Source organism: Lygodium microphyllum, chromosome 21 (assembly GCF_053477565.2).
Source record: "Lygodium microphyllum isolate KBCC chromosome 21, Lygodium_microphyllum_v1.1.10, whole genome shotgun sequence".
Taxonomy (NCBI): Eukaryota; Viridiplantae; Streptophyta; class Polypodiopsida; order Schizaeales; family Lygodiaceae; genus Lygodium; species Lygodium microphyllum.
Genome location: NC_141155.1, coordinates 54,177,332 through 54,194,510, shown reverse-complemented (window position 1 = coordinate 54,194,510; position 17,179 = coordinate 54,177,332). Strand labels below are relative to the sequence as shown.

At 40.3% G+C, this 17,179-nt stretch overlaps 1 pseudogene; it reads left to right on the top strand.

The window, feature by feature from the left end:
- LOC148018015 (uncharacterized) overlaps positions 1-17,179 on the top strand; it is a 149,589-nt pseudogene that overhangs the window by 42,123 nt on the left and 90,287 nt on the right.

Below are 17,179 nucleotides of genomic sequence, written 5' to 3'. Positions count from 1 at the left end.
TGATACCCAATGTCTAATTCGTGGGTTGCTTTCAGCCCGGAAACATGTTCCATGAGAGGGGGGCAAAAAAATCGGCGCCTACTTCACTCCATGCTGACGGTTTTTTCATAAAAAATGAAGGGGGGTGGGGGGGTTAAAATCCCCAAAGGGCACCCCGCTTTGGTCCAAGTTTTGATCCACCTTTTCAAATCTTGGCCAATTTTTGGCCTCTTCCTCGTCCGAGCTCCGTTTCAACCTCTCAAAAATCCTATGCGTCCATCTCGACATCCCGCACTGACTGGCAGCTCTTGGCAAACCGTACGACAGTCGAAAAAATTATCAAAAATCCACAAGTGTCGCTCGTGTGCCTTTTAAAAGTCGTCTTTCACTTGGTGCTTAAAATTGTCCTAGATGCAGCCGCCGCCTTCGATGTTGAATATTTTTTCCCTAAATTTCGGATTTTTCAAAAAATTTCAGGCACATCCTGGGCTCAAAACTCCGCTCTCAAGTATTGCCACTCCTTAGAACAAGGGTTGGCAAGTTCTAAGTACAAGTCCAATTTGCAAGAGGAAGAGTAGTCAGCCTGCTACACCACCCTACTTTGGGCTGATTTTGCCAAGTTAAGGAAGTCATGTATTGCCTAGCAAGAAATTGACCAATCAAGATTTATTGACCTTAATATAAGGAACCTAAGGTGTTTGTTAATTTGGGTTAATAGGGTATAAACCCTAGCCCAAGGAAAAAGGGTAAACTAGCAACCAGCTTACAAAACCCTTGGGGATCTTGCCAAGTCACAATTGATCTCGGATCGAATGCTGGATTCATTCGGAGAGAAGTATTCACACCTTAGCAGTTGGCCAAACAAACGACCACTGGATTGATTGTGTTTATACAGTTAGGAGAACTGTTTGTGCTTATTTGCTCAAGGAACTAAAGCTAGAAAAATAAATAATGCTTTAGGTTGAAAGCTTGGAGGGAGAGGCAGCATCAGTTACTCCCGACTGACTGCCTGACCCTATCCAAGGAGGTTGTTAGCCATGTCAGGTACGTGGACCGAACCTGCCACGAGAGATCACTCCGTGGGTGCTACTTGGAGCAAGAGGATGCTTGGGTGCTAGGGGGGCTCTGGCCGTAAATCCCTTGTCTCCGGGTCCTGCACAAGAGGCCGATGTGACTCAAGATTGGATCTCGAGGCCCGCATACTAGTCTACAGGCAGAAACTTGGAATAGCGATCCCTGAGGATTGCTGGAATTGCCTTCGGGCATATTATGGAATAGCCTTCGGGCTGGATTATATGATGTATTCCAAAGACTGATAAATAAGATCAAATGTTGAAAAGGAACTTGTTTGACATTGTTTTTCTATGTCAGTGCCTAAGTTACGTGAAGAAACCGATGAATAATTGGCTAATTCAGGAAGCTATTTTTGCTTGTCAAACTAAATGTGGTAGGTAATTAGACAACTAAGGCAACCCTGAGGAAAGTGCGGTGGATGTGACCATGGGTCCGTCCTACGAAAGGGTGGTCCCTGTTGGCCAGGAACTTTTCTCAACAGAATTGACAGTGAGGTAAAAGTGACCTAGAATCTAGAAAGTTAGAATCCCGATTTATGTTGTTTTAGGGGAACGGAATGGGACTATGCCTTATGGGCAGAGAGGTCAAGCTTCACATCCCTCTCGTTTCCCATTCTCCTTGAACCAAGTGTAGTATAAATCTGCTTCGACCTTGACATTTTTCCGTAAAGTAGTTCGCATGGGACTCGACGCTAGCTACTTTCTAGGAACTTGACCATTAGGAAAACCATGATTCAGGTCGATCCTAAGTGGGAACGGCCGGAATGCTTCCGCTTCGTGGTAGACTTGGGAAGGCTTAGATGGCAAACCCTGTGACATTTCATGGGAGTGCCGGGCGGCGCTTTCTAGACTCTCTTCCCGATGGGCTGCTAAGATGTGTCCTGCAATGGACAGTGGGACACGTTACAGGGAAGGTAGAACAAGCTGATACTTTAATTTGGGGAGAATAAGATTGTGTTACATTCAGCTACAGGAACTGAGTAATAATATGGATTGGGGTCATGGATTTTCAGGAATTGATAGGTCATAGGAAGCTTAGGGTATCCCTTCCTTTGATACCCATTCTTCTCATAACGTCCCAACACCTTGATTTTGTCGGCAGGGATTATTTGAGTCACTTCCTCCTACACATACTTGTTCTGCTTGACCTTTTGACCGCCGACATGTAGGGTTGCGTTTGCGTGAGCCTCGACAAAGATGAACAACTTCACGATCTTTAAATCCTCCATCCACTTGATTCTCTTCAAGTTGGTCCGAAGGTATGCAAGTCGGTGGGCAGTTATGTAATAAATTCCTGAATCACCCATCCATCTCCGTTCCACTTACAGGGATGAAGGATTGTAGATGCAGTCTAGGATATTCATCATACCTAGCCTCTGTCGATAATCCGAAACACTCATTGCAGTCATAAACATAACCTGGAACACCAAAAATTTGTTCCATGCTTCACGACTCTGCAAGCTAGCATCGATAAATAAGTAAGGAAATGTTCTTAACAGCAACATTTTCTCTACTCCCCCTCATTAAGTTTCCTTGTAAATATTAGATCCTCATTGGTTGTCTCTAATACCAGCTCTAATACCAACTGTAACGTATCCCCCTATCCACTTGCATGACACGTCTTAGCAGCCCATCAAGAAGAGAGTCTAGAAAGCACCGCCTAGCACTCCCAAGGAATGTCACGGGGTTTTCAATCTAGGTCTTCCCAAGTCTACCACGAAGCAGAAGCATTCCGGCCATTTCCATTTAGGACCGACCTGAATCAAGGTTTTCCTAATGGTCAAATTCCTAGAAGGCTAGCATCGAGCCCCAAATGAACTACTTTACATAGAAACATCAGGGTCAAAGAGAATTTATACTACACTTGGTTCAAGGAGAATGGGAAACGAGAGGGATTCGAAGCTCGACCTCTCTGTCCGTAAGGCATAGTCCCATTCTGTTCCCCTAAAACAGCATAAATCGGGACTCTAACACTATAGATTCTAGGTCAACTCTCACTACCAATTTCCTTTGAGAAACGGTCCCAGTCAATCGAGACCACCCTTCCATAGGACGAACCCAGGGTCACATCCATCACACTTTCCTCAGGTTGCTTTAGTTATCTAATTTCCTATCACATTTAGTTTGACAAACAAAAACAGCTTCCTTAATTAACTAATTAAACACTGGTTCCTTCACGTAACTTAGGCACTGATAGAGAAAAACAATGGCAAGCAAGTTCCTTTTCAACATTTGATCATTATTTATCAGCCTTTGGAATACATCAAATAATCCAACCCGAAGGCTAATCCACCCAAAGGCTATTCCAGCAATCCTCAGGGATCGTTATTCCAAGTTCTGCCGTAGACTAGTATGCGGGCCTCGAGATCCCATCTAGAGTCACATCGGCCTCTTGTGCAGGATCCGGAGGCAAGGGATTTACGGCCAGAGTCCCCCTGGCACCCAAGCATCCTCCTGCTCCAAGTAGCACCCATGGAGAGACCTCTCGCGGCAAGTTCAGTCCACATACCCGGTGCGGCTAACAACCCCCTTGGATAGGGTCAAGCAGACAGTCGGGGGTAACTGATGCTACCTCTCCCTCCAAATTTTCAACCTGAAGCATTAGTTATTTTCCAGCATTAGTTCCTTTAGCAAAGAAGTACAAAAAGTGCTCCTAAGTGTACAAACACAAGCACTCCAATGGTCGCTTATATGGCCAACTACTAAGGTATGAATCCTTCTCTCCAAATACATCCAGCATTCGATCCGGGATCAATTGCGACTTGGCAAGATCCCAAGGGTTTCATAAGCTGAGTTGCTTGTTTACCCTTTAACCTTGGGTTAGGGTTTATACCCTTCTTAACCCAAATTGTCACTACTTTAAGTTTCCATATATTACGGTCAATAATTCCTCAACAACCCCGTTGTCCTCACTTGATTGGTCAATTGCTTGCTAGGCAATTCGTCATTACCCTAACTTGGCAAATCAGCTCCAAGGAAGGGTGATGTAGCAGGGTGACTATTCATCCTCTAGAAAATTAGACTTGTACTTAGAACTTGCCAACCTTTTTCTAAGGAGTGGCAATACTATTTTGATTTAGGCACAAAACTATGTGACGTTGCAACTTGTTGCACAAGATAGGTGTCAATACCAACTTGTGGGGTTTAAATATTTCTTCGTGTGGTATTTATTTATCAAGAATAATGGGTTTGAAAGTTCTCTTGACCCAATCCAACCCCTAACCTTACTAGGCCGATAACGCTTTAGCCCTAGGGTTCCTACTTTCCATTGTGGAAGTCTAGCATTTGGTCATCCGATCACTTGGGTGAGAACCCTAGATCATTCTTGCATGGACGTCTTGATAACCCTAACATTCTGTGAATGTGGGTAGGATCTTTGGGATTGGAAATATTAAGCCAGCAACCCAAGTGCGATACTAGGCAGAATTTTAACGTAACTTAACCCTACCTAGCACTTTGAGGTGATCGTTATTTGCAATATAATTGTACCTTTATGATTTTCACGTGGATTACTTAGTTGCTCTAACCAACCCACGATTTAAGATGATCTTTCTATTAAAGATGCAAATACACTCTTCTAAATTTGCAAGTACTTTCTTTTAAAAGATGTAAGTAACTGAGATGCATCATTCCATGTGAGTATGCAACTTCAAACCATAGACCTCCTACTTTTATGTAACTTAGAGATCATTCTTTTCCTTGCCCTAAACTATAGTGATTGACATTCAGAGCTAACTCATATGAACCCTACATTGATGCAACGAAGTCAAAGCTCTAATATTTTTTTTGAAGATGCATTCAATGTTGATAAAGGACTCCATGCATGAGCGAATACCATGAGTCCATCATTAAATTAATCCCTCCTTTAGCACTTAACCCGACCTAAAATATAACCATTTTCATTGAAAAGTTCATAATTCCTTTTTATGCATTGCGACTATTTGGACATCATTCAATGGGGGCCTAAGATTATCTCATACATGAGTCGCAACTAGGAAATCAATACCTAAGTGCATTATGCGCTGTTCTTTTCGTGATGCAACAAAGATGCCTTTGCACAATTCCGTCTATTTACTTATGCATCATGCGTTCAGGATTGCAACTTGACCACAGAAAAAGCAAGCAATTTCAAATGCACAACATGCAACTAAATCTTGTAAATCGGGTGAGCAAATGAATTTCCCAATGTATTTAAACTTGCCTATGAGAATTAAACATGCTTAAATGCATCCTTTTCATGCAAGAAATTTATCGAAACCTGGGCATTAAAATTCTGTGTGTTGTCCACACACGTACTCGGGGTGGAAGCTCCCACATATGCTCCTCTCGCCTTTTGTTTAGGAGCCATTGACGCAGTAATTTCATTTCAGCAACTCACCCTTGGGTCACTTTCGCATATCGGATCCTCTCTAACTGAGATCTTTTCTTCCGCGTAGGACACGGCCCTTGCAGATACGGTTTTAAGAAAAACCGGGGAAGGCACGTGTAAACAAAGCTTATGGAAGCCTTAATGAAAGCTTCTAATAGAAGCTTCCATGCTTTTGTTTACTGATGACAGATGACGTGGATGAATGATTGGGAGGATGAAAATGACGACGAGGACGAAGATGATGATGATAATGATGGTGATGATGATGATGACCATGATGGCAGCAGCGGCCTGGCGGCAGCAGTGTGTGGTGGCAATATGGCGGCGGTAGCTCTCTGGTGGGCAGCACGGCGCACTCCAATCCCCCTCCTCCTCCCTCCCCTCTAGCTTGGGGGGGTTCTTATAGGTCTAAGGGGGGGGAGGGTAGCCACACAAGTGGCGGTGCATGCCTCCTCCCTCCCCCATGCTCTCCTACTCCACACCCACTCCTCTCACACTCCCTCTCCCCCACCATGCAATAGCTGAAGGGGAGGGGAGTTTTAATATTAAAAAAATTGCCAAAAATTTATCCATTTTCTTTTCCCGTGAAGGGTGTTCCTACTTGGAACTACGGCTTTTGAGCCACGGCCTCTTATGCACAATGCGGGCTAGAGTTTGCTAGTGCATGCGGACGGAGCACTTAGCCCATCAACTTTTATCGTTGCGGGGGATTACTTTGGACAGCTTTTGCGCGAGATGTGCAGGGTCCAAGATCATTAATATTTTGTGCGGAAATATTACACAAACAGTGAGTTTATGAGTGGCTACAAGTTGATGTCTCATCTTGGACAGTCCTAAAGAACCAGTTATTACAGGAGTGAAAATTTTTATTTTGAAAAATTGGTTCTTATACTCTATCCGTAGAGGACGAAGTTAGCTTTGATCCTAGCTATAGAGCACCTCAGTTGGATGAACGGTTCAAAAGGTATGGTCACTTAGTTAACAGGTAGTCATTGTCAATAGTACCTAGACAGGTTGACAGGGTACATTGTTTTGATTTGAAGCAACCATATACCTCTTCCAAACTTGTAACCTTAGTAAATATAGTATATCTACGTGTTATTAGCTTTGTTTGGAGCTATCAAGAACTTAGATCGGAGGAGTATAGCTCTATTTATGGACCATTCTTTGACAGACTACAGTTTTCATGATGGCAAGGAATAAGAAGAAGGAGCAAGTATTGGAGCATATCAATGAGGGCTTAGAAGATTACAATGCTAAAGAAAATCCTACCATAAGGACCACAAATCAAGGACATGAATTTGTGGGCAATAGTACAGCTAATGAAGAGATCCAATGGCCAAGGGTTCCTCATGACAATAATCCTAAAATTGAGGTAAATGTTTCTCATGACTTCAATGATTTCCAACAGCTATCAAAGAAAGTTGATAATATGAATGACGGTCTAATCCAACTTACCCATTCAATGGATGACACGTTTGGCAAGCTTATTACACATTTGGAGCAGCAAAACCACATGTTGGATGCCAAATTTGAACAGTTGGTTACAATATTCAGTAACTTGGGTAACAAATTGCAAAGCAATCCACCTTCCCATGCTGAAGATGTACCTATTACTCATGGCAATATGAGGTTCACATTAGCTCTATTATGAAGCCGAATCACATGGCAAATCTAGCAAATCAAACATCTCAACTATTAAATATAAACAACATTATAATATATAAGAGGATTTGAATAACTTAATAGATTGAGAAAGACGAGAAAAATGCACAATTAGGCCCAACCTCCTCCATGATAAAAGCCATGGTTTGCCATCCTTAATTATATATTATAGTTTTATATGGATATTTGTAATCATATCTTACATATAATTACAAGAAAGTATAAATATCAATTAAAATACAGAGTTTTAAGAGTCAAGAGATATCCTATAACATGCTACAGTCATTGCAAAAAATTATATGCTCTCAATCTTGACATTTTGACATCACCATCACATCCGAAGCATACCAAAACTCCCAAAACGACTCTTGAAGCTCTGAATTCCGATTCCGAATGAGGGAGAAACGAAAAAACTCAATTTTCACCATGTTCTCATGTTTTACGCGTGATCTTGTTGCTTTTATAAAGAAAGCTAGAAAATCCTTCTAAACTTAACCACATTAAGAAAATAGCAAGGTATTCCATAAAGAAAGCTTATTTCAATAAAAGCATATCTTAAATCTCATATTCTAAAATAATCTATACTAAAAATAGATAAGTTAATAGTACTATGGACAATGATCTAATTAATACTAAAGAAGTTTAAACTTATAACTTATAAATAGAGTAATACTTTTAATCATATAATATCATATAAATACATAATGTTATATATTATACTTAGGATAACTAATTATAATTATGAAATTTATGCTTGGACTTACGCTAAGGCCCAGTGCTATCCAATGCCACCGCTACTTGCTCTACACATCAACTGAAGCATTCACAATTGTTAGAAAATAATGAGATAAAACCCACAAAAGTGAATACCTAGCAGTCTTCAACTACAAAATAATTAAATAGGTTGGAACTCTGTCCTAATCTTAATTTCATACGAGTGCACTCTAAACTCATAAATGTCCATTAATTTAAATATGTATTTTTGAAATTGCCTGCTGTGGAATCACCCATGTGCACATCAAATTAACCTGACGTCCAAAAAGGACAAGTGTCCCCGTCAACTTCTCACACAAGGAATCCACCTTGTGTACAAGCCCTAGCAAATACATATAGTTTTATGGAATCTACCGAAAAATCTCACAAAATCCACTGTGGAATATGCCTCTAGTTTCATGGAATTCACCGAAAAACCTCACGGAATCCACCATGGAATATGCCTCCTATCATCATACCCTTGAGGTAGGAAATCAATTGTCCACAATTGCTTTTAGCTGCTCAATGTGGAGCTACCAGTGTAAATGTACTAAGGACAATGATCTAATTATTACTAAAGAAGTTTAAACTTATAACTTACAAATAGAGTAATAACTTTAATAATATAATATCATATAAATACATAATATTATATATTATACTTAAGATAACTAATTATAATTGTGAAATTTACGCTTAGACTTACGCTAATGCCCAATGCTACCCAAAGCTGCTGCTATAATCACTCTACACATCAACTAAAGCATTCCAAGTTGTTAGAACGTAATAAGATAAAACCCACAAAAGTGAATACCTAGCAGTCTTCAGCTACAAAATAATTAAATAAGTTAGAACTCTATCCTAACCTTAATCTAATACGAGTATACTCTAAACTCATAAACGTCCATTAATTTAAATATGTATTATGTGGAATCACACATTGTGGAATCACCCACGTGCACATTAAATTAACCTGATGCCCGAAAAGGACAGGTGTCCTCGTCAACTTCTCGCACAAGGAATCCACCTTGTGTATAAGCCCCGCCAAATACATATAGTTTTGCGGGGTCAACATGCTAAAGATCATGATGATAGGTTACCACATGGGATATCCACTAATAACCAAAAATCACATGAGAAGTCATTGTTTGGTCCTCAAACTTTTGGAAATGATTGAAATGGGCAGCATTCATTTACTCCTAATCATGGACAACAAGCAATGAGTGATCATTTTAATAAGTAGCAGTCTTTTGGATATACCAATCATAATGGGCAGTACTATCATTATGACAAGAAATACAAGGACAAGATTAGCATATCCAATTTCAAAGAAGATAACCCTTCACCGACCAAACTTGAGGAATGGATCAATAAATTGTAAATGTATTTCGCCCTCTACCCAAGCAGTGATCAAGCAAAGATTTGTTATGCAACCCTACACCTAGAGGGATATGTGCGTACATGGTGAAGATACGTTAGCAAGATTGGGGAGAATTTTTAGTATTGGGAGGACTTCAAATCAGCTCATGACTCAAGTATTTGTGTCACCCATGGAGAAGGAAAAGCTTGAAAGGAACTGGTATGATCTTAGGCAAAGGGGTTCTACCATGAGAGAGTATTCCAACCAGTTCTTAAACCTTTCCATGTATGTGGAAGGCATTTCCAATTCACCCAAACTGAACAAATATATTTTGGGTCTTGATCCAAACCTCTCATCTAAAGTTGGGATAGCCAAGCCTACAAATGTCCATGTAGCCATTCAATATGCTAAAAGGTACATCCAGAAATATAGAAGAGATTTGACTTCATTTCAGTCCAAAATTAGAATGAATTATCAATCAAATCATCCTATGAGATTTGGACAGTAGTTCAGCCAACAAAGAGAGGGATTTAGAGTTGAAAACAGGTTTCAAAATAATTTCAGCAAGGTTCCAACTTACCCTACAGCATATGCTTCAAAACATGGCAATAATTTCAGATATAATGCCAATATCCCAATAACAACAGCAACAAGGCACTTCCCAAAAATGACCAATTCAAGGTTCTACGCTATAAATGTGGGGAGAAGTGGTCTCATGAGCACAAATAGAAGTGCAAAGGATACATGGCAAAGTCTAATATGTTGAATATTGAAGACGCTGATGAAAAGGAGTCACAAGAAGGAAATATTTTGCAAGTAGAGGCAATTCCTACTTGTGATGAGATGCATGAACATGATATCAAGACACACAGGAGGAATTAGAGCCAGAGTTAATAGTTTTCCTTATGATCCATGTGGTCCATTTGATCCTGGTGGATCAGAGATTGATGATCCTTCTATGGTTTCTTTGTTGAGATATCGAGCTCCACTCGTGATATGCCAGGGTGACCGTTGTGCATTTATGTCACCGACTTGTCAGTTGCAGATGCGGTTGGTACACCGCCCATGAATAATAGCTACATGACAGCTATCCTTATCTACTCTAGTTCGTGGCTCAGTTAGTATGCCACCTTAGTTAATTGAGTTTGGTTTGAGACCCATATATAGAGTTCTTCTATTTCTATGTACTAGAGTTCTTTTGGCTTACACAACTAAGAAGAGGAAAACTGTTTTCAGCCTCCACCTTTGTGTGTATTCCCCCATTGTGCAAGCAAGAAAGCTATAAGTGAGACTCCTTCCTTCTCTCCCACAATCTTGACATGGTATGAGAGCCTTGTTCGTGGTAAGGAGCTCAAGAAAGCAAGCCAAGTTCGCGATGTTCTGGTAAGAGGACGAGTGTTGCTTTCATTTTTTTGTTTTGGGAGCAAGTCTCTGCAAGTAGCATAGCCGGAAAGTGCAAGAGTGCATTGTCTCAGATTGAGACGCCCTTCGCGGTTTTTTTTATTTGAGGCCATTTCGGGGCCTGTTTTGGAGGCGAAAGTTTTCTGCACACACTCAAGAAAAGGCCATGTTTTATGCTGTGCGACCACTGTTCTACATGTCGGTGAAAAGTTACCACAGAAATTGTATCGTATGCTTGTGTGCAGAGACATTGGGAGTTACAGAATCATCCTTGGTTCCTGTTTATGCAAAATCGTCACTAGGAAGTGACTGTGTGGTCAAATACCACTTTCGCCAGTTTTGCAGATTTGTCTTTGTGAGGCTAAAGCTGTGTTCTTTGCAGTGACAGAAATTTTTGCAGTGTTCTGTAATGGCGTCTAATTCTCTCTCACAGATTGTCACTGAAAAGCTTGACAAGAACAACTTCCAAGCATGGAAGTTTAGAATGACGAATTTCCTTATGGAAAAAGGATCTTGGGAATTTGTTGTAGGAAATGAAGAAGAACCAGTTCTTCCTGATGTTCCCAATCAACAACAAATGCAGGCATTTAAAGCATGGCATGAGAGAGCTAGGAAAGTTATGTACTGGCTGTCTATCAGCATTTCAGACTCTATGATTGTGCATATTCAAGATGCAAGTACGCCAAAGGAGGCATGGGATACTTGGTCAAAAATGTATAGCACAAATACGCAAGCTAGGAAAATGCAGCTCAAGCAAGAGTTGCACAATGTGCAAAGAGAAAGTATGAGCATCAATGACTACCACATGAAGGTGAAGAAGATTGCAGATGCACTTGCTTCCATTGGGTCGCCAGTGGAAGATGATGATTTAGTTTCTGTGACCTTGAATGGTCTAGGAAAGGATTATGCACAGTTTCAGACATCCATTTTAGTTCGTGAAAGATTTCGAGATTTTGAGGAGTTGATTGCTCTTCTAATTTCTGAGGAGCAGAGAAATGGTGGTGCATCTTCTTCAGGAGGAACTTCAAAAGAAACTGTCTTTTACTCAAATGCTGGAAGAGGTAGAGGCAGAGGTAGAGGAGGCCGATCTGGAGTCCGTGGTAGAAATCAGAATATGCAGCAGACTCAAGAAAACGAGTCCTATGGAGGAGGACGTGGTAACTCTAGAGGCAGGGGGAGCCAAAGAGGTCGTGGTAGATGGCAAAGAGGCCAAAATGCAAACAACAATGTTGAATGCTACTACTGTGGTAAAATGGGTCATATGGCTAAAGACTACTATAAAAAGCAGAATGACATCATGAATGGGAAATTGCAACAAGGAAATTATGCATCTTCTAGTAGACAGGGTGATGACAGAAATGAGCATTTGTTTATGGTGCAACACATGAACAATTCTGTGACAAGTGCAGAAGAAAGCAACGAAGTGTGGTATGTTGACTCAGGTGGATCAAACCACATGACAGGTCATGCAGAATGGATGCAGGATGCAAGGAAAATGGAAAAACCAGGATTTGTGGAGACTGGTGATGATACTGCACATCCTATTGTGCAGATTGGAAAAATTCATTTGTCTATGCAGGATGGGAAAAAGAAATACCTGTCAGATGTATTTCATGTCCCAAATATCACCAAGAATCTGGTTTCTGTTGGTCAAATGGTTGAGCAAGGCTTGTAGGTCAGATTTAATCCTCATGGATGCTTTTTGAGGATATGAAAAATAAAGGTCTCTTGATAGCAAAAGGAAAGAAGAAGGGCAGAATGTTTACATTAGATGCAGACATGCCTGAATTGAGTGCAACAATGTTTGCACATGGGACCGGTGTATTGCAGATATTGATATCTGGCATAAACACATTGGTCATGTTAATTTACAGCGACTTAAATTAATACAGGCCCAAAATATTGTTGCAGGATTGCCTAAATTCAAGGTTGTAGAAATGCATAAGGTATGTGAAGCTTGTCAGTTTGGAAAACAGGCAAGAAAACCATTTCCTAGACATGTTCAAGAGAGTAAGAAGCCATTGGAATTAATCCACTCTGATGTGTGGACTACTAAAGCTGCATCTCTTGGAGGCTGTCATTATTTTGTCACTTTTATTGATGACTATAGCAGAAAAGTTTGGGTATATTTTATGAAAAAGAAAAGTGAAGTTTTTGGGCATTTCAAAACTCTTAAAGCTATGGTTTAAAAAGAAACAGGCCTGCAAATAAAATGCCTAAGGTCAAATGGAGGGGGAGAGTACCTCTCAAATGAGTTTGCAAAGTTCCTGCAGGAGCATGGCATAAAGCAACAATATTCATGCAGTCATACCCCACAACAAAAATGGAATTACAGAAAGTAAAAACAGGCATATTGGAGAGGTATCTCGTGCCATGCTCAATGAAAAAGACATGCCAGATTTTTATTGGGCTGAGGCACTTGCTACAGCAGTCTACATAATGAGCAGGACTCCCACTGCAACAATACATGGGATGACTCCAAAGGAGAGGTATACTGGTAGGAAACTAGATATTTCTCATTTGAAAATTTTTGGTTGCATTGCCTATGTTCATGTGCCAGATGAGTTGAGATCCAAGTTGGATCCAAAAGCTAAGAAGTGCATCTTTATTGGTTACTCTTTGCAGCAGAAATGGTATAGATGCTATAACCCTTCTACTCGTAAGTTTACAGTGAGCAGAGATGTTGTTTTTTATGAGATGAGTAGCTGGTATAAACCAGTAAATGTGATTGATAATGTAGATGCACAAAATGGTAATGTTGCAGAGAATTCACAGCAGCAGTCACAAGATATTAGTGGACCTGGAGCATCCTCTAGCAGTGGTTCACATTCTTCGCCATGGACAGGCAAATTGAGATCAGGAGAATCTTCTCAAAGCAATGTAGATAGTGGTATGCATGTATCATGAAAAGGAAAAGAGAAGGTAGATCAGCCCATGTTTGATGTGAATGCAGGTCACTCTTATGTGGATGGTGAATCCAGTGGCTCAGAACAGAGCATTGATGAAGAGTTGGGTATTCTTTCTCTTGTTACACCTGGAGTAAGGAAGACCAGGGATGTTTTGAGAGCACCTGGAAGTGAGTCTACTTTGCGTAGGTCTACCAAAGCTAGGTATCTTGTGGATAGGCTGAAATATGATGGATTTATAGCCATTCACTATGCATATATAGTCAAAGTGATACACGAACTAGAACCCACTTCTTTTGAGCAAGCCATGGGAAAAGAAAAATGGGAGAAAGCCATGGATGAAGAAATGGATGCCTTGGAAGAAAATGCTACATGGGAGTTGGTACCTTTGCCTAAAGATAAGAATGCAATTGGCTGTAAGTGGGTTTATAAGGTGAAGCACAACGCAAATGATTCTGTGAACAGATATAAGGCAAGATTAGTAGTCAAGGGCTATGCACAAACATATGGCATTGACTGTGAAGAAACATTCAGTCTGGTTGAGGATGGCAACCGTATGAGCATTCATTGCTATGGCTACATCAAAGGGATGGTCTTTACATCAGATGGATGTAAAGAATGCCTTCTTGCATGATGATTTGCAAGAAGAGGTCTATATGGAGCAGCCACCAGGTTATGTGCATGCTGTTCATCCTGAGTTTGTTTGCAGTTTGAATAAAGCCTTGTATGGCTTGAAGCAAGCACCTAGAGCATGGTTTGACAAGATAGGACAGTATCTTGTCACTATTGGCTTTCAGATTTCCAAGGCAGATTTCTCACTTTATGTGAGAAAAATAGAGAAATGTATTATGCTGCTTGTCATTTATGTTGATGATTTGATTATCACAGGTGATAATGATGAAGATATACTTCATGTGAAAATTCTATTGAAGCAAAAGTTTGAGATGAAGGATTTGGGAGAGCTGTGTTATTTCTTGGGCATTGAGGTGATTAGATCACCAAGTGGGATATGGCTCTTGCAGAGGCAGTATGGATTGGACATGCTGTCCAAATATGGGATGACAGGTTGTAAGCCTATTTCAGTTCCTTTGGAGCAAAATGTGAAGTTGAGCACAGATGCAGGTGAGCTTCTCGAAGACCCTACTATGTACACACGCATAGTAGGAAGTTTGATTTATATGACTATTACCAGGCCAGATTTGAGCTATGCTGTTGGATTGGTAAGTCAGTTTATGCAGGCTCCAAGGAAACCACATTTGGATGCGGCTAGATGCATACTCAGATATGTGAATTTCACATTGCAGTATGGACTATTTTATGAGACTGGCGTTCAGATACAGTTGCATGGATACACTGATGCTGATTGGGCTGGTAGTATTTCTGATAGACGATCTACCAGTGGATATGTGTTCTCTTTTGGGAGTGCTGCAGTCACTTGGAGCAGCAAGAAACAGCCTACAGTTGCCTTGTTGAGCACAGAGGCTGAGTATAGGGGTGCAGCAATGGCTGCATGTGAGGTAGCTTGGTTGCATAAGCTACTTTATGATATGCATCAGCCTATAGATGGGCCAGTTGTCATTTATTGTGACAACATGAGTAGTATACACTTGGCAAATAACCCAGTCTATCATGCTAGAACAAATCACATTGAGGTGCATTATCACTATGTGCGGGAGAGGGTTTTACTAGGTCTTATTGATCTAGTTTATGTCAACACAGAGGATCAGGTAGCTGACATATTCACGAAGGCATTGGGCGTAGAGAAGCTGCACAAGTTTAGAGACCTGCTTGGTGTGCAGGAATTGGGATTGAGCTCTAGAGGGAGTGTTGAGATATCGAGCCCACTCGTGATATACCAGGGTGACAGTTGTGCATTTATGTCACTGACTTGTCAGTTGCAGATGCAGTTGGTACACCGTCCATGAATAATAGCTAGATGATAGCTATCCTTATCTACTCTAGTTCATGGCTCAGTTAGTATGCCACCTTAGTTAGTTGAGTTTGATTTGAGACCCATATATAGGGTTCTTCTATTTCTATGTACTAGAGTTCTTTTGGCTTACACAAGTAAGAAGAGGAAAACTGTTCTCAGCCTCTACCTTTTTGTGTATTCCCCCATTGTGCAAGCAAGAAAGCTACAAGTGAGACTCCTTCCTTCTCTCCCACAATCTTGACATTCTTGTCAACCCATGTTATGTTCATATCTCAAGATGCATGGATGGGTTGTAAAGTTGAAAATACACTTCAGCTCAAGGGTACTATAAATTCAAAGGTTGCTTATATTCTCATTGATATGTACAGCACACATAGTTTTTTCAATGCCAAATCATTGTACGAGGTGAAGTTACTACCTCAAGAAATAGATGACCCACTCAATGTACAAGTGGCTAATGGTGCTCAAGAGTTGAGCAAAGAGATATGCTGGAAGACTCCTATTGAATTATCACAGTCTTGCAATATTATGACAGACTTGATTGTCCTAAATATGGACCCTATTGACATCATCATTTTCTACGATTGGTTTAAACATCTTGGAAAATTTTCTTTGGATCTAGATCAGATGTTCATGGAGTTTACTTGGAATAGTTAGCAAGTAAAACTTAATGGCTTAGAGAGAAATCAATTGGAAATAATTAGTAAGAAGAAGATGAAGTCTAAGGAAATTAATGCTATGTCTTGCATTTTCGCACTTCTTCTATCAAAGGAAGATGAAAATCAACAATATACTTCACCTACAGAGCAAGATCCATGTCTATGTAAACTTTTGGAAGAGTGTAAGGACGTATTCTGGTCACCTACATCATTTCCTCCTCAGTGAGAAGTGGATCATCCTATTGATTTAATGCTTGACACTAAACCCATCAACAAACCTCCTTACAAGTTATCCAAGTATGAGAGAGAAGAAGTAGAGAAATAGGTTAAAGACTAACTAGAAATGGGGTTTATTCAGCCTAGTCAGTCACATTTTGCTTCTCCTATACTACTTTTCAAGAAGAAAGATGGGTCATTTAGGATGTGTATTGACTAACAGAGGCTTAAACAAGAGCACCATAAAGAACAGGTACCCAATCCCCCGCATTGATGATTTGTTGGATGAACTCAAGGAAGCAAGAGTTTTCACTAAGATTGACTTAAGGTCAGGGTCTCATCAAATTAGGATGAAAGTATGGGATGACTATAAGATAGCTTTTAGGACAGAAAGAGATCTCTACTACTTCCTAGTTATGCCATTTGGACTTTCAATTGCACTTGTAACTTTCCAGGCTCTTATGAACAAGATTTTGAAAACATTCTTATATAAGTAAATCTTGGTATTCTTTGATGATATTCTCATTTATAGCAAGAATAGAGAGGAACATTTGAAGCATGTCAAAGAAGTCATTCTTACCTTGAGAAGACACAAGATTTTTCAAAGGAAAGCAAGTGTACTTTTATGGCTGATGAAGTAGAATACTTGGGTCATATAGTTGGTGAGAAAGGAATTGTGGTTGATCCAAAGAAGGTCTAGTGCATCAAGGATTGGCCCATACCACAAAATTCTACTTCATTGCAAGGATTTCTTGGATTATCTTGTTTCTATAGGAGATTCATCAAGAATTATGCCCATGAAGGATCTCCTCTCACACTGGCAGATTGAAAAAGGAAGCTTTTTTTTGGGATGCTATAGCCACTA